Source organism: Taudactylus pleione, unplaced genomic scaffold (assembly GCF_031769625.1).
Source record: "Taudactylus pleione unplaced genomic scaffold, aTauple2 ptg000366l, whole genome shotgun sequence".
Taxonomy (NCBI): domain Eukaryota; kingdom Metazoa; phylum Chordata; class Amphibia; order Anura; family Myobatrachidae; genus Taudactylus; species Taudactylus pleione.
In genome coordinates, this window is record NW_028284767.1 from 4,387,479 (window position 1) to 4,407,836 (window position 20,358).

Here is a 20,358-nt window from a genome sequence, read left to right on the forward strand (position 1 = left end):
ACTTATTACAATACTGAGCAACACATTATGGGCCTGATTCAGAGCCGGTCGCTATTTGCGCTCGCTCGTCCAGAAAATAGGGGTGGCTATTCAAATGAACCGTTCGCTGTTTGCGGTCTGTTCACGCCTCTAGGTCTGAACGAACTAACAAAACTTGCGGTCGTTTATTGGGAAACTACGCCCCCTGGCCGCTCGCATCCTACGTCATGTCCGCTATTTATTAGATTAATCGAGTACATCGAACAGGGTATGAGCTGCTCGCTATTCTTGTGGTTGGTTTTTGCTACCACAATTTTGCGAGCAGTTCTGGCTAAAAAATAACCCAGTGACGTGGTCAATGACGCTGCTGTTTTAATTATGCACACCCATAAAACGCCCGTTTTGACCTTTAAGCACGCCTGAGATCGGATCTCCACTCCCCGTTTTCAAGCACCTTCCCCTGTTACCACCCACATACGCCTCATCCTGTCACTCAAATTATCAGGCATTCACTATTTTGCGAGCACATGAATTTCGGCCGCAGTGACTGGTTCGCGCATGCGTATAACGATCCGTATGCATGCGCAGTTGGGCAAACATCGCTCGGAGCGAACGAGCGGCCGCTTACGAGCGGCTCTGAATCAGGCCCTATGTCATTTCATTGATATTTACAATGTCATTATTCAGTAGGGAAGTTCATGTCATTAAATTTACTGACAGTCAATACATTAGATTTGAAAAAAAAAAAGTGTGCACTGTCAGTTAGAGACCCTACTCCCCACCATTTAGGGGTCTATTTACTAAGCAGTGTTAGGAGACAAAGTGAAAGGAGATAAGGTACCAGCCAATCAGCTCCCAACTGTCATTTTTCAAACACAGCCTGTGAGATGGCAGTTAGGAAGCTGATTGACTGGTACCTTATCTAATTTCACTTTGTCTCCTAACACTGCTTAGTAAATAGACCCCTTAATCTGTTAAAATGTTTACTCTTTTTAATGTAATAAAAGCCATGGGCCTGATTCAGAGCCGGACGCAATTAGCGCTCGCTCGTCCAGAAAATAGGGGTGGCTATTCAAATGAACCGTTCACTCTTTGCGGTCTGTTCATGCCTCTATGTCTGAACAAGCGAACAAAACTTGCGGTCATTTTTTAAAAAAATACGCCCCCTGGCCGCTCGCATCCTACGTCATGTCCGCTATTTATTAGATTAATCGAGTACATCGACCAGCGTATGAACTGCTCGCTATTCTTGTGGTTGGTTTTTGCTACCACAATTTTGCGAGCAGTTCTGGCTATAAAACAACCAGGTGACGTGGTCAATGACGCTCCTGTATTAATTATGCACACCCATAAAACGCCCGTTTTGACCTTTAAGCACGCCTGCGTTCGGATCTCCACTGCCCGTTTTCAAGCACCTTCCCCTGTTACCACCCACATACGCCTCCTCATGTCACTCAAAATAGCAGCCATTCGCTATTTTGCGAACAAGCGATTTTCGGCCGCACTGACTGGTCCGTATGCATGCGCAGTTGAGCAAACATCGCTCGGAGTGAACGAGCGGCCGCTTACGAGCGGCTCTGAATCAGGCCCTATGTCAGTAAAAGTCTATAGGATTTTTTAAAATTGTTAAATAAAATGTATTCACCATAAATCACATCAGCTCGACAGCTTCACTGGGGAAGTTGATGGGAATAGGGAGCCTATGCTACTCAGCTCCACGTAATTAATGTAGGTAGATATGTGTCAGCCCTCTCTGCACCAGTGGGCCTGATTCACTACTGTACGCAACTGCGATTACGCACAAAATCGACCAATTGTTGAGTTATGCAAATGCGTATGCATCGCAGTGCACATGGGCGAACTAGCCACTGCGATCGCAGAGGCTACACAAACCCATCGCAGAGTGAATGACAGTTAGTGCCATTTGTGGGTGGTGATGGGGGGGTCGGGTGAGCGCAGGCGTGCCAGTGCGTTTCAACACTGTTGCAGGGGCGTGCATAAATTATCCACTGCCTAGATGGTCTACGCAGTCTGAGGTCTCATAGCGTGCGTGGTTGTTAACAATTCCTGAGTAAGGACAGAGCTTGCGCAAGTGTGCGTGAGGCTGCAACGCTACTCGATTGTACCGATGGTTTAGCAGTCTTGCTAAACAGTACGTACGTGGGCATCCTTGTGTAGTGCTGCGAGGGCATTGCGATCACAATGTATTAGCATACTATCACAGTTGAACTGCATGCATAATCGCTATTGCATACGTAGTTGCGTACTGTAGTGAATCATGCCCAGTGTTCTAAAGCTGGGTACACACGTAAATATTTTCTGTCCAACCATCCAACTAGTTGATTGGTTGGAATGAAAATCAGATGAAAATGGTCGTCAGACAAGTTTGTTAAATGTTTGATCTAAACAATTTGTTTTGCAACAGTTTTTGTCCATTTTCCGGCATTTGGGAGCAAATTGCTGATTGTCATTTGCTTTCATACCTTACCAGATTTTCATTCCAACCAATCAACTAGTTGGATGGTTGGACAGAAAATATTTACATGTGTATGCACCTTTAGACTACATAGCAAATTTACCTGTACACAAATTAATATGAAAACTAGTAGTGAGCAGCAATTGTAAATGTGGGTTATTAGTTACAGTATTTGACCAGTATAGAGGAGCTAACAGGAAGGGTTTTCGGTGGCACAGTGATTAACATTGCTGCCTCACATTGCGAGGAATGGTAATCGGAGGGTTGACCATCGATGGTGGTTAGCATTAATGCCATGAAACTATTGATGGGAAACCATCAATGGTTTCACTCAAATATGGACATCCCTGTTGCCTCTCTGCCATTGATGGTGGAGAAACATTGGATCTCTGCCATCAGTGGTAGAACTATGAATCATCAGTGGCAAATTATCCATGGTTGCTAACCATTGATGATCGACGGCCATCCCTACACAGTACTGGGGAGATGGTTTTCTTTGTGTACAGTTTGTATGTGCCATTCGTGTTTGCATGGGTTTCCTCCTACAGTCGAAAAATATTAGTATATTAATGGCCTACAACAAAATTAACCCTAGTGTGTGTAGAAGAGAATTTTTAATGCTTTACTGAGAAAATGGAGAATAGCAACAGTATTTTTACCTAATAGAGACTACCACTGGCGTTTGTTAGCACTATGAAAGTGGCTTTAGTAAATAAACAGAAGGCTTCATCCTATCTTTGCAGATTTTTATTTCTTAGTAGCTATCAGGGCTGGACTGGTCATCTGGTACTTCTGGCAAATACCATAAGGGGAGATGGCCTGATGGGAATGGGTATGAAGACCCGGAGGCTGAAAAGTGCCTAACCCTTACCCCCCTCCCCCCTAGCCTAACCCTAACCCTCCCGGGGGGTTGCCTAACCTTAAGTACCCCCGAGGAGCCTAAACCCCCCCCCCATGGCTATGAGCTAACAGTGGCTAGCTTACCTTTGTTCGAGAAGCCATCTGTCGAGATTCCGCCGTCGGGATCTAGACAGGCATCTATAGTTCGGACTCGGGATTTAGACGCCAACATTTTGACAGACAGCTTCCGAGCCGTCGGTCTTTTAACTACATCCTGGCCTGATGTGCCGGTCCGGCCTTTTGAAAGCCTGGCTGGGCAGTCCTACCTACAGTTGCTCTGCTCAGCCACCATACAGAGAAATGTGGTGTGCCACAAGGCCATGCCCCAGTGACTCGCAACATGCCCCCGGGAGACATGGCATACCCCTTTTTCCTGCACAGTAAGGGATGCCGCGGCCGATTTGCAACCCCAGTCCACCCATGCTGCCTATGGTATATAATAAACTCCTTAGACTGTAAACTACACTGGGGCAGGGATTGGTTTGAATGATTAAGATATAGAATATATGTAATATGTTAGCAGCATATATAAATTAAGGCTCACATGAGTAAAAATTGCCCGTGTAGCCTAGCCTTATGGCTGCTACATAGTTGATTATATCAAATTGTAGTTTGTTGTCTCATAGTGAAATTGAAACAGTACAGTCATAATCATCTAGTATTGTAGTCTGATTAGACTCTACTATTCCATTACATTTTAAAAGCAAGCATTTGTTTTATCATGTTCTAGAGCTATGATTTATACAGATTTATATAAAAATACTATTGCAAACCTGAATAACAACAGCAATACATAATCTCAGTGGCATGGGCCATTGCTACACCACAAAACATCGATCACGATCCAGCAACTGTGAACGCTGGCCTCTGAAGTGCTCAGAGGCTAAAGAAGGCTCTGATCGCTACAGAGGCCAGCGTTCCCAGTGATGTAGTACGTGGGTGACATCATGATGTCACCCGTGATTTGAGGAGCCTGTGCACCTCCTTGATCCAGTTAGATCCAATCAATGGCAGAGGCAGTGACAGCGGTAGCCCTGATGGCGTGGAGCCAGCAATGCCCAGCATGGTAAGGTAAGTACTGCACAGAGGTGTGGCGTGCCCACTGGGGGATGTTCTATACTGAGAGGGGGCACTAGTATTGGGGGGTACTGCATAAGTGGCACTGCATAAAAAGCACAACTACAGGGGGCACTACTACAGGTGGGCACTGCATAATGGGCACTACTACAGGAGGCTCTACATAAGGGGCACAACTACAGGGGGCACTGCATAAGAGACACTACTACAGGAAGCACAGCATAAGGGGCACAACTACAGGAAACACAGCATAAGGGGCACAACTACAGGGGGCACTTCATAAGGGGCACAACTACAGGAAACACAGCATAAGGGGCACTACTACAGGGGGCACTGCAAAATGGGCACTACTACAGGAAGCACAGCATAAGGGGCACAACTACAGGGGGCACTGCATAAGAGACACTACTACAGGAAGCACAGCATAAGGGGCACAACTACAGGAAACACAGCATAAGGGGCACAACTACAGGAAACACTGCATAAGGGGCACAACTACAGGAAACACAGCATAAGGGGCACTACTACAGGGGGCACTGCAAAATGGGCACTACTACAGGAAGCACAGCATAAGGGGTACAACTACAGGGGGCACTGCATAAGGGGCACTACTTCAGGGGGTACTGCATAAGGGGCACTTCTACAGGAAGCACTACATAAGGGGTACTACTAAAGGAAATACAGCATAAGGGGCACAACTATAGGTGGCACTGCATAATGGGCACTACTAGAGGAAGCACTGCATAAGGGACACAACTACAGGGGGCACTGCCTAAGAGGCACTAATACAGGGGGTACTGCATAGGGGGCACTACTACAGGAAGCATGACATAATGGGCACTACTACAGCAAGTACAGCATAATGGGGACAACTACAGGGGTCACTGCATAATGGGCACTGCTACAGGGGGGCACTGCCTAAGGGGCACTACTACAGACAGCACTTAATAAGGGGTACAACTACAGGGGTCACTGCCTAAGGGGCACTACTACAGAAAGCACTTCATAAGGAGTACAACTACAGGGGTCACTGCATAATGGTCACTACTACAGAGGGCACTGCATAATGGACACTAGCCTGATACACACAGAGTTTACAGGTTATAAGCTATGGGCCTGATTCAGAGCCGAACGCTCTGACCAGAGCGCTCGCTCTGAATCTGTGCCCTCCTCCATGAAAATGGAGCGGCCTCCTGGCTGCTCACATAGCTGTGGGTGACCACCCACAGCATATGCGAGCATCCATGATGATGGTCGCGATGGTCTTGACCAATGTGCTTTAAGGGGTATTACTTAGTGTTCTATAATGTGTTATAACGGTCATTACTGTGTGGCAAAATGTGTTATAAGGGGCAATACGGTGTGCCATAATGTGTTGATATAAAAATGAAGTCTTGCGCTAGTCAATGTAACAAAAGTGCTGCTAGAAAAAAATGTGGTCTCCACCACATATAGCTTATAAAATAGAAAAAACAAGAATTTCAAGCGCTGCTTCCTCTAGAGTATCTGGAATGATGTCTTAATGTCAGACTTCAAAACACTTATTATATAGAGATATCAGAACAGGAAAAAGATCAGTCCATAGAAAAACGCAGTAAAGGTGATGGTATTACAAAGTCATTTCTTTTCAGAATTTTTTCTCCCAAGTGTTCCTCGAAGAGAAGAAAATAGGATGTTGGAATAATATCAAACAATACAAGTAGCTGGCATTATTCCTACTTACATCAAAGTTTTGATGGTAAATATCCTCTTATTCTTCCTCTTAGGTGAAATTCTCCCACAGAGATTATAATTTTTTGTTCCACTCACGTGTTCCTCCGAAAAAAATGACAAAAGGGAAAAGCCCATAGTGTAATACTGAAAAATGTATTCATACATAATAAAAAACATAGACAAATGGACACTTACCAAAATGGCCTTCAAACCAAGGCAGGATAAGTGCACATAAGATGTAAGACAAGGGCCCGGGTTCAGAACCACATTGCCAATAGTACCTCACAGTCTTGTTTTGAAAGTCCACAAATGGTCGCTCCTTGCTCCTCTCTCTGGTCACACTAACGCGTTTCGGCAGTTTGCCTTTCTCAAAGTGTGACCAGATAATGTCAGTCCAGAGCTTAAACAGCCCTAATAGTAGCTCCACCCCCAACCGGGGTTCATTCATTGGATCAAAAAAGAAAGTGTATAAGTCAAAACTATAGATAAAAACAAACTCTTAATGTAATCATTACATTTATCCACTATAATCTTTTAACAATGATACAAAGTAATATATAAAATCCAAGGCACATATGTAATATGCAAATTATGTGATTCAACCAATAACAAATAATAAAGTACCGGCCCACCTTTTTAATAGGTTGTAGCTTTAATTTGGGTGTATTTCCTATGGTGATCATTGGCGTCCTCATGGTTGTTTTAAAACACGGACGGCACCTTACCGCTCTCATCATAACACGCATATACTTCCGGTTTGATGATAATGCCGGATGTGTGTTACCGCGTGGTTTCGTTTGGCAGGTGACGTAAATAGAAGTAAATAGACAGGATGCATCTCTCAGCCCCAGTGTGCATCTCTCAGCCCCAGTGTGTGTCTCTCAGCCACAGAGTGTGTCTCTCAGCCCCATTCCCCACCCCCAGTGTGCCTCTCAGCCTCATTCCTCAGCCACAGTATGTATCTCAGCCTCATTCCCCTGCCATGCAGTAGTAGTGCCCCTTGTACATTATGCCACACAGTAATGCCCCTTACACTACACAGTAATGCCCCTTACACATTATACCACACAGTAATGGCCCTTACGTATTATGCCCCCCCAGTAACTCACCTCCCCATGTCCCTCCAGCAGCCTTTGGCCTCCCCCTGTGTGCCATCAGCAGCCAGCAGGTGTGGATTTGCCACACAGTAATGCCCCTTACACTACACAGTAATGCTCCTTACACATTATACCACACAGTAATGGTCTTTACAGATTACCTTGTGTGCGTGACTGGGTGCAGGGGGAGTGACAGGCCGCAGAGGCAGTTCGGGCACCATAGCAGCCGCACCCCTTGCACCCACGGTAATTACACCACTGTTTGCACGCATGTTAGCAAACAGTGGGGTTCTTTTCAGGATCAATGGAATGGTGTTATAGATGAGGACAATGTAAAGCAATAAAGGCTGCAGGTGTACTTCAGGGTCCAGTCTTCAACCTGGGCAATGCCAGGTATCCCAGCTAGTATTCAGTAATACATTAAACACACTTAAGCTGGCCACACACCAGACCAACTTACATCCAACCAGCCAACTTGTTGATTGCTTTGAATGAAAGTCTGGTAATGTATGGGAGTAAATGATGATCAGCAATTGGCTCCTTAATGCTAGAAAACAGATCAAAATGGTCGTTTAGACAAGTTTGTTAAATGTTTGATCTAAACTATTTGTTCAAGCAACAGTTTTGGTCCATTTTCCAGCGTTTGGGAGCAAATTGCTGATGGTATTCCTTACCAGATTTTCATTCCAACCAATCAACTAGTTGGCTGGTTGGACAGATAATCTTTAGATGTGTGGCCAGCTTTACACATAATGGTATGGATGTAATTAATAAAATGAATAGTCTTGATCAGTCCTTTGTCTCGATATCTAAGCTATAAGATACAATTTTATGTAATAGTCTCTGTAAAAAGTGAGCATAAGATACTCACAGTGTTGCAAACATCATATGAGTCCACTGGTTGGTGCGTCTTGCATAGTTATCTATAAGTGAAGTTGGAAACTTCCCAGAGACTGGAATTGTGGTTTTGCTCTGCGTAGGGGAAAACCAAGATCCAAGCAAGTGTGTACAAACATGATAATTGGCCATCTGAGTAACCCTATGGACGTGCAGAAAGGAAGCGGGAACTGAGAGGCCGGAGCCATGTTTTCTGCATACAGGATCGCAGTAATATGCTAAGACACACCCCAAAAGTGGACCCAACACGCCTGCGTTTTTGCTGCCATTCCCCTTATCCGACCCATGAGTGTCAATCGCTTTGCAAAGAAATCCTTACTACAAGCAGCATCGCTGACGTATCTTGGGACATGCACAGTGTAACCACGATGCATACGCAATTGACCGATAATCGCTCAACTGCGTAAATATCGTTATTGCGTCCACATCTAAATCAAGCCCTACGTGTGCACTATATAAATAACTGCCAATAATATATTTTAGGCTTTGTTTTATTGTTATAAATATTTTAAACATCAACAACTTTATTCAGAGCTGGAAACAAAAATTGTGGATTTTTTATGCAGCAACTTTTTTTTTTTTTAATATATATGATATATATATGTGTGTATGACTCAGGGGCCGAGACAGGGCTGGAGTGAGTGTGCACGTTTATTAATTATTGGGTGTTAGACCTGATAAATAGCGGCAATAAGAAGTAATGGTTCTCCCAAATGGGAAACAGTCGGGAAGCCGATGGACGGAATGCCGACCGCCGGCTTTTCAACTGTACAATCCCGGCAAGGGTTAAACGACAGGCACCGAAATCCCGACACCTGTCATTTTCCCTATCCCGGGAGCCCGACACCCGGCTTACCGATCGAAGGTAAGCCGGGCGACGGGCACGGACAGCCGCGGGGGGGGGAGGGTTAGGTTTAGGGTTCCCGGGGGGAATTTAGGGTTAGGCACCCCCTCGGGAGGTTAGGTTTAGGCTAGGGGAAGGGGGGATTAGGGTTAGGAACCCCAGGGGGGAGGTTAGAGTTAGGCACCCCCCCGGGGTACTTAGGTTTAGGCGGCGGGGAAGGTGGGGATAGGTTTAGGCACTTAGATGGGGGTTAGGGTTAGGCACTTGGGGGGAAGGTTAGGGTTAGGCACCCCTAAGGAAGGTTAGAGGGGGAATTAGGTTAGTGAATACTTACCTTGGGACGATCAGGATTTTCATCCTTGACGGGCTGATGCTGCGGCCGGCAGTATATCATACTGAATCCACTCAAATGTATTAAAGAACACACTGAGGGACAACGGTCCTGATAGGATCCTGTCCCTGCGGTGTGGTAGAACTTAACTTCTTCTTCGGGAGCCAAGCAAATTTAGTTTGAAAATACTGTTAATGTATAAAGAGAACACACAATAATCTATGTATTTCCCTGTGCAGTTTCTGCATTGGGCCTGCATTGTCTACTATCTAACAACTACAAAGTCATTTCCTGGCCATCACGCTATGTGGTCACTGTCAAACCTCACACCTATCTCGATATATTGTATATACACCTGATAGAAATATGGTGTAGTTTTTTGTAACTGGGACACAATTTGATGTAGTGAAATACTCTTTTCTGCATGATTCTTTTCTTACTTATATTGATTGTGCAGATACTGTACTCTAGAATAACCTTGAAGTGTACTGGGCAGATCACCCAAGCTCAGTCATTACAAAATCAAGGTATTTTCAAGACAATCTGATATGTTGTCTTAACTTAAACCAACATATTTGCTTTGGCACTGTTGATCTTTTTTCAATGAACTGCTAACAAATAACTAATATGGACCCCAGAACTGGGATGACCTCCATCATAGCCATGGCTAAAAGCCTAGTAAAATGTTACTGTGAAAAATTCTTAGTATACACTTATTTATGCAGTTAATTAGATAGTTAGAGGCTTCAGGTACATATTTTTCCAGGATTTAACATCTCCATAAAGGGTATATTTGTCAGTATGCACCATCTGCCCCCCAGTAAATTATGTGTAACACACACTCTGCTGTGTGACTTTTTTATACAATCCAATGACCAGTTGCTGAGTTCTCTGGAACCCTGTGTTCGTCTGGTGGCTGCCCGAGCTCTGGGTGTCGCCATCTTGGTAACCTCCTCAGGGCACCTCCATCTTGGTGTGTCCCATGCTGATTCAGATTTGGTCTCCTCCTCCAGGTGCCGCTTTCTTGGTGAAGTCTAACAAAATCAAAGTCCAACTCAAATGATTCTTGCACCCTATCCCAGGTGAAGGATCCCTATTTAAATTCCCTTCTCCAGCACTTAGTTGTCAGGTCCTTTCCTAGAATGAAGACTCCCTTACACTGCTCTGTGCTAGACCCTTCCTATTGTTGCCGTTGTCTATCCGTGACCTTGCATATCTGCCTGTGACACTGACCTTTTGCCTAATTCATCATGAAAGTGAGCAGACCTGATATACTGGCCTACTCTCTGGCAAGCTCCCCCAAATTCGGGAGTCACTCGGGAGGGAAGGCAGGTATGCTTTGAATAGCTATTTGTATATGTACTCTTGAAAAACACTGTTCTGTAGTACTTTTTGCAAATGCAGCATTTTGTTGCTTTAATTCATTACTATGTGTGATCCAGGAAAACACATTGCAGAGACAGTCTCTATCAGTATTTATATACTGGGTAGAATATTTCAGCAGAACTTTGAGTGTAGTATTGCATGTCTCTTTGGAGTCTTAAAACTACGTGGTTTTCCTTCTTAAAAACAAGCAAGTGGAAACACTTAGGTAAAGAGAAACTTAACTGGAGCCAATAACATGCATATAAAAGTCAGTTCTGTTAGGCTTATCACCACACAAGATGTAAAGGCCTAAATAATTACCAACACACAGACATGTTCTGTATCTCCATAAACTGCTCATGCACAATATGTTTTAAATTTCTCTAATTTAGGAGCATTTGTGGTAGTACCTACGTAGGAGGTTTTCCTTTACATCAGTCTTTAGAACAGACCTTTCATTATTTTGGTAGCTTTTTAACTAAACTTTATGGTTTATGTATCTAAGACAAACTTGACTTGTCTAGAAAACATTTGTTTGGTCCCCAGTATAAATATACCATGGAGTATAAAAGATGATTCTAAGAAGATACGTTTTTTCAGGTTTTCTGTGTTAAAGTCTCTATAGTACTTGTGACTGTAGTTTTTCAGAGACAAATCTTACAATGATTGTCACTGGGCTCTTGTGCTATGTATTGTAGCAACTAGTGATTACGTGATCTGTGTTCCAAACATAATATATACAGTACAGAGTAATATCAAATAAAATTGCTCAGTAGCTATGTTTCTATTGCTGGGCATACACTGCTAGATAAAATGTCTGTCAGACCGACAGACGTTTTATCTGGCTGCCTGCCAGCCGCAGATGTCGCCGGCATACACTGTGAGAGAAATCTCACAGTGTATAGCCCGACATCCGCGCTCCGCCCCCGGGGGAGGAGACATTTCCCTGTTCCTTCCGTAGGCCCGATGCGGCCGACAGTTTCCCGGGTAAATATCGCATCGAACGGGCATGCTGGACAATCCAGCATGCCCGACCGAGCAATATTTAACCCTCGGTCGCCCGCATACACGCTGCAATTATCGCGGCGATCCGCCGATATCGGGCGGATCGTCCCGATAATTGCAGAGTGTATGGCCAGCATAAGATATCTTGTTATAGTAAAGATATTCTTGTGATGTTTATAGTTTAGAATAAACACAGTAATTGTTTACTTTTAATCTGGGGAACACATTTGAACGGCAAATTGTTAGATCGACCAACTTACAGATCGATCTAAAGATTTGGCAACGTTCTACTTAAACGACCTTGTGCATACACACTTACTAATCGGCCGTGCGATATGTCTGCACAGAAGAATCAGCTGTGATGTCATTATCACTGGTTCCTGTGGCCAGCATACTGTATGGGTCAGTCGGTCGTGTGTGAACACAAGCAGATGTGAAAGATATATCTTTAAGCTATATCACATCTGCAGTGCAGTATGGGCAATGCAAAATATATGTGAAAGACGTCCTTCACAGATATAGTGTGTGTACATACTGCCAGATGGACTGAATGATATACATCGTTCGTCGGCTGTACGAACGATATATCGCCTAGTGTGTACCCAGATAAAGACATGCATGTAATATAGAAATGACACTTGTGCGTACAATATAAATGAAGAGGCGAGTGGATGAGGGTGTTATGTAACAATGATTTTTTTTTTTTTAATGGATGAAGGTTATGACCTAGGGATCATAGTTACCATTTTATTTGATATGTTAGTAGTCTACTGATATATTTTGTGGATAAAAGTGCTATGTCCAATTCTTAATTGTGTTTAGTGCGGGTAGAGGGGCATAGTTACACTTCCTCTGTACCCTCAGGCCCTACAGAGGTTATCGGGGTAATCCATATCTGCTCCTTTCCTTTCTTGTTGCCCCTGCATACACAGTAATTACTGGAATGTGATTTGGTATCCAAAGTGATCAGAAACATACATACAGAATATGTGCTTAATTTTCAGTATATAGTAACTTTTATCCTAGATGTCATATTGTCACTGTATAAGAGCTCCACAGACAAACACAGACAGTCATCTTCCACTTATATCTAGTGAGATCTGCATTTATCTGCAACCCACAATGCCTTCCAGAGATCCTGTACCGCTAACCGCTACCTTCATACACTCACTGGCTGGTAAGCTGTATGACACCCCACTCCACTCCGTTCTACCAGTGTATGTAACAGAGAGTATAACTGTACTTGTTTTATCTCCAATAAACCATCACACTAGTTAGGCTACACCTACAAGTCTGTGTACACACATATTTCCAACAGGTTATGGGCCCAGACACACAAGTTCCAGATACAGAAGCCCCAGACAGTTACAATTCCCAGAGCAGCACACAGACACCATCTTAGGCACATGTACAGCATTGGACACAAGCCCTCATTCAGAGGCGCTCGCAAGAAGCGAGCGCTCGTTCTGAATGAGGGCGGCCGCTTGTATTTTTAACAGCGGCCTCCTGGTAGCTAATTAAGCTGTGGATTCCCTCCCACAGCTTTAGCGACCGACCAGGTTGATGATCATGATGGTCAAGACCATCACGACCATCGGGGCTTGCGACGAGACCCTAAGGTCGAGCAGGAAGCTCCCTACTGACATCACTGCTGATGTCACTGCGGCCGCCCACAAAACGCAGGCGTTCCTTTTGTAGTGAGCTCCGGAGCGAGAGAATTTCTCTCTCGCTCCGGGGCTTGCGCACGCGCAGTGCGGCCGCTACACGTGCGCAAGGCCTAAACATTGACCCGGTTGCGAGCGCTCAGCGCTTGCGACCGGGTCTGAATGAGGTCCACAGAGTGAAGACAACACATAATGTGTCCACTGAAGTTCGACATCAGAGAATATGATTTGAGCATATAAGCTGCACAAATTACGGGCCTCATTCAGAGGCGGTCGGAGGATGCAAGCGGTCGCTCAGAAACTGGGCGGCCACTTGCATCCTGACCGCCCACCTCTGTTTCGGTCGTTAGACTGTGGGTTTACACCCACAGCTCTAACGACCGCTCGGGTGATGGTCGCGATGGTCAGAGACCATCGCGACCATCGGGGCTTACGACGAGACCCTAGGGTAGGGTCTCACTTGTCGTAAGCCCCGGAGAGCTTCTGGCTCTGTCAGAGCCGGAAGCTCTCCACTGACATCACTTGTGATGTCAGTGGGGCTTCCCCCACACGGTAGGCGTTCCCATGGGAACGCCTCCGTTTGGGCTGCCACCCCCCCAGCCCGCCTTCCAAACGGGGCGAGCTGTCAATCAACATCGACAGCTTGCCCCCTTTGGAAAGAGACCCGCTATGACCGGCGCTGTCGGTCGTAGCGGGTCTCACGCATGCGCACGAGGGAGCCAGCTCCCTCGTGCGCATGTGCACTGGCCAAACATCGAGGCAGCTGTGCACCTCTGAATTAAGCCCTATGTCTGTAAGAAGCATGCACACAGGAGCTGCACCCATAATGGTGTTTGTCAAGCTAAAAAGTGTAGACAATTATACTAAATGGAAATTTGCTATGGAAATGCAATGATAAGTGAGAAAGAGCCATAGTTACATAGGCTTAGGTTAAGAGCAACATGTGTACTCTATCAGAAATCGGTATGAAATACTGACAGTTGGGATCCTGGCGGTCAGAATCTAATTGCCAGGATCCTGACAGGGTTAACATCCCGACACTTGTTGGTTGGTATGCTAACCCTCCCCCTTTTCCTACCCTAACCCTCCCTCTTGGTTGCCTAACCCCAACCTCCCCCCCTAGTGCCTGAACCGAACCTCCCCCTCCACGCACCCTGAACCTAACCCTCCCACCTTAGAGCCTAACCCTAACCCTCCCCCTAGTGCCTAAACCCTAAACCTATCCCTCTTCCCCACCCCACCACTTACCTTAGGTATCCTGGTGGTCTGAATGCCGTTGCTGGGATTCTGACCAGCGTCGGGATTCTGGTGCCGGTAATGTAAGCACCGACACCCCGACCGCCAGGATGCCGAATGCATACCCTCTATCATACATGGAAAGATGTCAGCAAATGAAATGTGGAAGCACTGCAGGCAGCATACCAAGATGGTCTTGTGAGAAGAATACATTTAAAATGTGTATTATACAATACCAAGTTATGTGAATGCAGCAGTACTGTATTAGCAATTATATTGACAGAATAATGTCTTTCTCCACAACTATTGTCTGTCAGAGTGAAAGTGGATGATGAAGAGAGTGCAATGCTGCAGAACTTAACTTCTGAGTTTGACTTCCTAGTTATGGCGTTGGATGTAAACACAGAAAAGTTGACAAAAACAGTCAATGCTAAATTATTACAGTTCTGCATTACAGACAAAAAGTGAAAATTTCGAATTCAAGTTTAAGTGCTACAATTGTCACAAGGTATGTCACAGAGCATTGAGTGCAAGCAAAATAATGTGAGTCCTATGTAAAGCAAGAAATGCAATGGTAAAGATGAATGAGTGTTACAGAGAACCGCAGAAAAGATTGTTGATTTATTGATTCAGGTACAACAAGGCATTTTAGCTGCAATGAGGACAAGTTCACCAAGTTAGTTACATGTGAATATTTCACAATTAAGTCCTTACAGCTGCAAAAGTTGGAACAATTAAAGCACGCTTGAAAATAGGGAATAGTGCAAGAGTCACAGAAAACCAAGATGTGCTTTATTTACCAGATATAGGAACAAACTTTATAGCCATCAGTGTCCTGAAGCAAACAGGTCACAGAGTTAATTTAGCTAAAGGAAAATAACAGTAGCAGGCATAGAAGATTTTGTCACCTTGGATACGAAAGTTTTCAGGAATTACCCCTAGCCCTTTTAGAAATTCAGTCAGAGTTCAAAAACAGGCTTTCTGATATTCCATGACCAAGGTCAGCATAAAGAACTGACACTTATCCTAAAGCAAGTAAAAGGGTTTAGAAAAGTTCTCACAGAGAGAAGGCCACATTGGAAACCCACACAGGTTGTGAGGTATTACAGATAAAATTATCCTTTAGGGGCACAGGTGGAAGCTTCAGTACAGAGGTCTGAGGATATATTAGTATTTGGTAATGGAGACAGAATAAGATAGCAGTTAGGGAAGAATGTAAACAGGAGACAGGAAATGGGGGGACACGTACGAAAAATGTCTCACTGTAAATAGGAAACAGGGAAGGAGGAAGTAAAAATATGGAGAAAGGTTGGGGTACCTAGTAGGAAGCGAGATATTATAAAAATAAAAAATCTTCCTCCAATTGCTTAATGTACTGCAGGTACTGTGAGCCGAACCCAGAAGAAATATGTATGCAATGGTACAGAGATCCTCTGACTAATCAAACAGCACTGGACACTGTATACTATTTGGTATCTATAGGTATGAATGTCATTAACTGTTGGGCCTGTGTCACTGTCCATCATAGGAAGGAGAGTGGGTGGGTACCATTACATCCTAATATGACCACATTAAACATTAATGGGTATATTTACAGTCCATCATAGGAAGGAGAGTGGGTGGTTACCATTACATCCTAATATGACCACATTAAACATTAATGGGTATATTTACAAAAGTTTGATTTTGTATTCGATTTTATATTCGATTTTATGTTCGATTTAACTCACATGAAATCAAATCTAATCGAAATTCGATTTCACTGTCAAAATCGTACATTTACAAAAATTTGTTGTTTTTCGATCTTGACTAGTGATTTCTTTTTCAGTTTTAGATGTCCATTTCAAAATTGAACATAAATTCACCTATAATATCGAATATAAATTTGAACACAAAATCCCACAAATAAAACACCTGCTTCATGCTGGCAATTTTAGCTGGCTTCATGTGTGTTATGTATATGAAAGGGTTAAAAAGGGTTAAAAAAAGAAAACAAATGAGGTGAGGTCCCCTCCCCCAAAAGCACAACCAGAACTATGCTCTGTGATCCAGTCCTTGTTGTGAAAATACAAGGGATAAAAAGACGTAGGTGTCCCCCGTATTTTCGATAACCAGCACTGGGCTCTTACTAGCGAGGGAGTAATGCCGCAGCCGGCCAAAGCATTCATCACCGTCGGCTGAGGATTACTAGGGAAGTGGGCCCCCTCAACAAAGGGTTTCCCCCTCTCCAGGTTACTCCAGACAGGGGCTGAAGCCTAGGGCTACCCCCCGCACCCCTTGGTGTCAGAGGGACGGCGGTATTTCATACCAGATCCGGTCCCAACAAGCCTCCCCCACATGCCAGTACTTGGAGAACCACAAGTACCAGCATGCGGGGCATTAAGGGGAAACCAAAACCTATAGTGCCCCTGTAAAGGTCACGCATATGTAAAGCTGTTTGGGAGGCAGTGAAGAGGCAGCAGAGGGATTTGCACAGATCCCTCTTTGCATCCCGGAACTCCTTCCCATAGGAATGAGCGAGGCTCCAAGAACAAGCTCCATCTGAAGATGGTGTTTGTTCTTGTAGATAAGCTCCAAAAACTTACATTTGCTGAATATCAGGTGGTCCTAACGGAGCCCTAATGATGCCACGATTTGTGGATCAATTAGGAGGGGGTGGGGCTAAAATTATTGGAATTGTGTCATATTGGCCCCGTCTCCTCCTCATTGACCTGTGAATTGTGGCATTTTGCTTAATAACATGGTGCCCAGTCTCACGTCTATCAGGGGGTTCTGGGTACTCAGAAACCCTCCCTGCATGCCCCACTGTTATGGATAGTATATCTATCTGCTGTTCAATGTAATTTATATTGTCACATGTATATTATTCAACTAATAATATTAACAGTCTCCTCATTGTCACTTTAACAGTGTATCCCTAATTTAGTCACTATATTCACCCTTGCTCATCCAGATGCTATTATAATTCTTGATATCAGTTTAGCGGCTTAGAGATACTGTAGTTTTCACAGTTTATACCATTTGTAAAAGAGAAAATGTGTACTTACCTTGAGGTATTTTAGACTTTGTAGACATACAGGATCAAGAATAGACTACAATTCCTATCGCCATCTATAGTGCCGATGTGGAAATTGGGACGTATAACTATAAAATAAATTTTTAAAGTTATTCCACTCTCTAGTCACTTTCCTTGCTGGCTTCTCCTGATCTTATATCATATAATCTACATTTATGTATACAAAATAATACTGACTCTGCCACACATGTAGTTTTGTGGAAAACGTTTCTCAGCAGCTGTATCTTAGATTAAACACTCTGCAAGCACCATATATCAGACAGCTGCATAGGAACCAAACAATGGGCCTGATTCTGAGCTGTACATTTTAGCATCACGGCTGCTTCTTTGGACGCAGCAGCAATGATAAAATATGCTACTGTATTTCTGGATGAGGCCAGTTGTGTAAATAGACGCCTCCTGCCAGCTACTGTGATCTGCTACTGCGTTCACTCTGCACGACCATCAGCCATTTAAGTAACCTTCAGGTTACTCAGGATGGTCAGTGTTTTAATGCAGCTGCAGCCAGTGAATCTGCATACAAGGACGCACCCACTGGCTTCAGCATGCCCAGAAAACAGGGCCGACCCCCACTCCCCATTTTCTGGGATGCTGCCTAACACCACCCCTGTCCGGCCTTCAAATGGCTGCAGCTTGTCAATCAGACATTGTGAGCGTGCAGAAGGGAATGCACATGTGCAGAACAGATCCCGTGCACACGCAGATCATCATACATAGCAGTTGTACGCAAACCATTGGATTTGAATCAGAGACATAATAATGTGATGTTTTCATTGGCAACAGGGAACAACTGTAAGATTTCATTTTGAATCAAATCAGCTATGGGGCAGCTCTGAGGCCTAACCTGCGCTCTGATATTTCTTTTCATTTAATGATTCCTGGAGAATGTCGCTGAAGATAAATGTATTCATTTTTTTGATCCCTAATATCCAGTACATTTTTCTATGAATAAAGGCGCCAGTACTCACCTAAAGTTACAAGTTGTACAAGATCTATAGCAGTTCCACACTCTGGATAATGTGCAGATACTTCTTTTATTAATTTCCAAAATTATTTCACTGAATTAGTTATAAGTAGGGGTGTGCACCGGCCACTTTTCGTGTTTTGTGTTTTGGTTTTGGATCTGGATCTTTCTTCGTGTTTTGGATCTGGATTGGTTTTGCCAAAACCACCCTTCCGTGTTTTGGGTTCTGGGTTTTGTGTTTTGGATCTGTATTTTTTTTTTAAAAAGCATAAAAACAGCTAAAATCACAGAATTTGTTGGTTTCTCTGCTCCTATGCTATTATTAACCTCAATAACCTTAATTTCCACTCATTTCCAGTCTATTCTGAACACCTCACACCTCACAATAGTGTTTTCATGTCCAAAAGGTTGCACCGAGGTAGCTGGATGACTATGCTAAGCGACACGAGTGGGCGGCACAAACACGTGACCCATCTAGGAGTGACACTGCAGTGGCAGACAGGATGGCAGTTAGAAAAACTAGGCCCCAAACTGTACATAATGCAAAGAAAAAAAAGAAGTGCAAGATGGAATTGTCCTTGGGCCCTCCCACCCACCCTTATGTTGTATAAACAGGACATGCACACTTTAACAAATCAATCATTTCAGCGCCAGGGTCTGCCACACAACTGTGGCTGAAATGATTGGTTCGTTTGGGCCCCCACAAAACAAGCTGGCAATTAATGTGTCCCTGCACAAACTGGCTCTACGGAGGCAAGATGTCATCCTCATCCTCCTCATCCACCGATTCCTCACCCTCTTCAGTGTGTACATCCTCATCCTCACAAAGTATTAACTCGTCCCCACTTGAATCCACCACCACAGGTCCCTCTGTACCTTCTGGAGGCTGGTCTGCCTGGAAGAGCTGATAATTCATTTTGATGAACATCATCTTCTCCACATTCTGTGGAAGCAACCTCCTACGCCTTTCGCTGACAAGGTTCCCGGCTGCACTAAACACTCTTTCGGAGTACACACTGGAGGGGGGGCAACTCAGGTAAAATAGAGCCAGCTTGTACAGGGGCCTCCAAATTGTCTCTTTTTCCTGCCAGTACAGGTATGGACTGTCTGACATGCCTACTTGGATGCTGTCACCGATGTAATCCTCCACCATTCTGTCAATGGTGACAGTATCATATGCAGTGACAGTAGACATGTCAGAAATTGTTGCCAGGTCCTTCAGTCCGGACCAGATGTCCAAACTTGGTCCTGCCTGCCCTGCATCACCGCCAGCGGGTTGCTTAGGATACCTAACTTTTTTCCTGGCAGCCCCAGTTGCGGGAGAAAATGAAGAAGGAGCCGTTGACGTGTCACGTTCCGCTTCAGCTGACAGTGTGTTCACCAGCAGGTCTTTGCACCTCTGCAGGCTTGTGTCGGCCGGAAAGAGAGACACCACATAGGCTTTAAACCTAGGATCAAGCACGGTGGCCAAAATGTAGTGGTCTGATTTCAACAGATTGACCACCCTGGAATCCTGGCAAAGCGAATGAAGGGCTTCATCCACAAGTCCCACATGCCGAGCGGAATCGCTCCGTCTTAGCTCCTCCTTCACTTTCTCCAGCTGCTTCTGCAAAAGCCTGATGAGGGGAATGACCTGACTCAAGCTGGCTGTGTCTGAACTGACTTCACGTGTGGCAAGTTCGAAGGGCTGGAGAACCTTGCACAACACGGAAATCATTCTCCACTGCGCTTGAG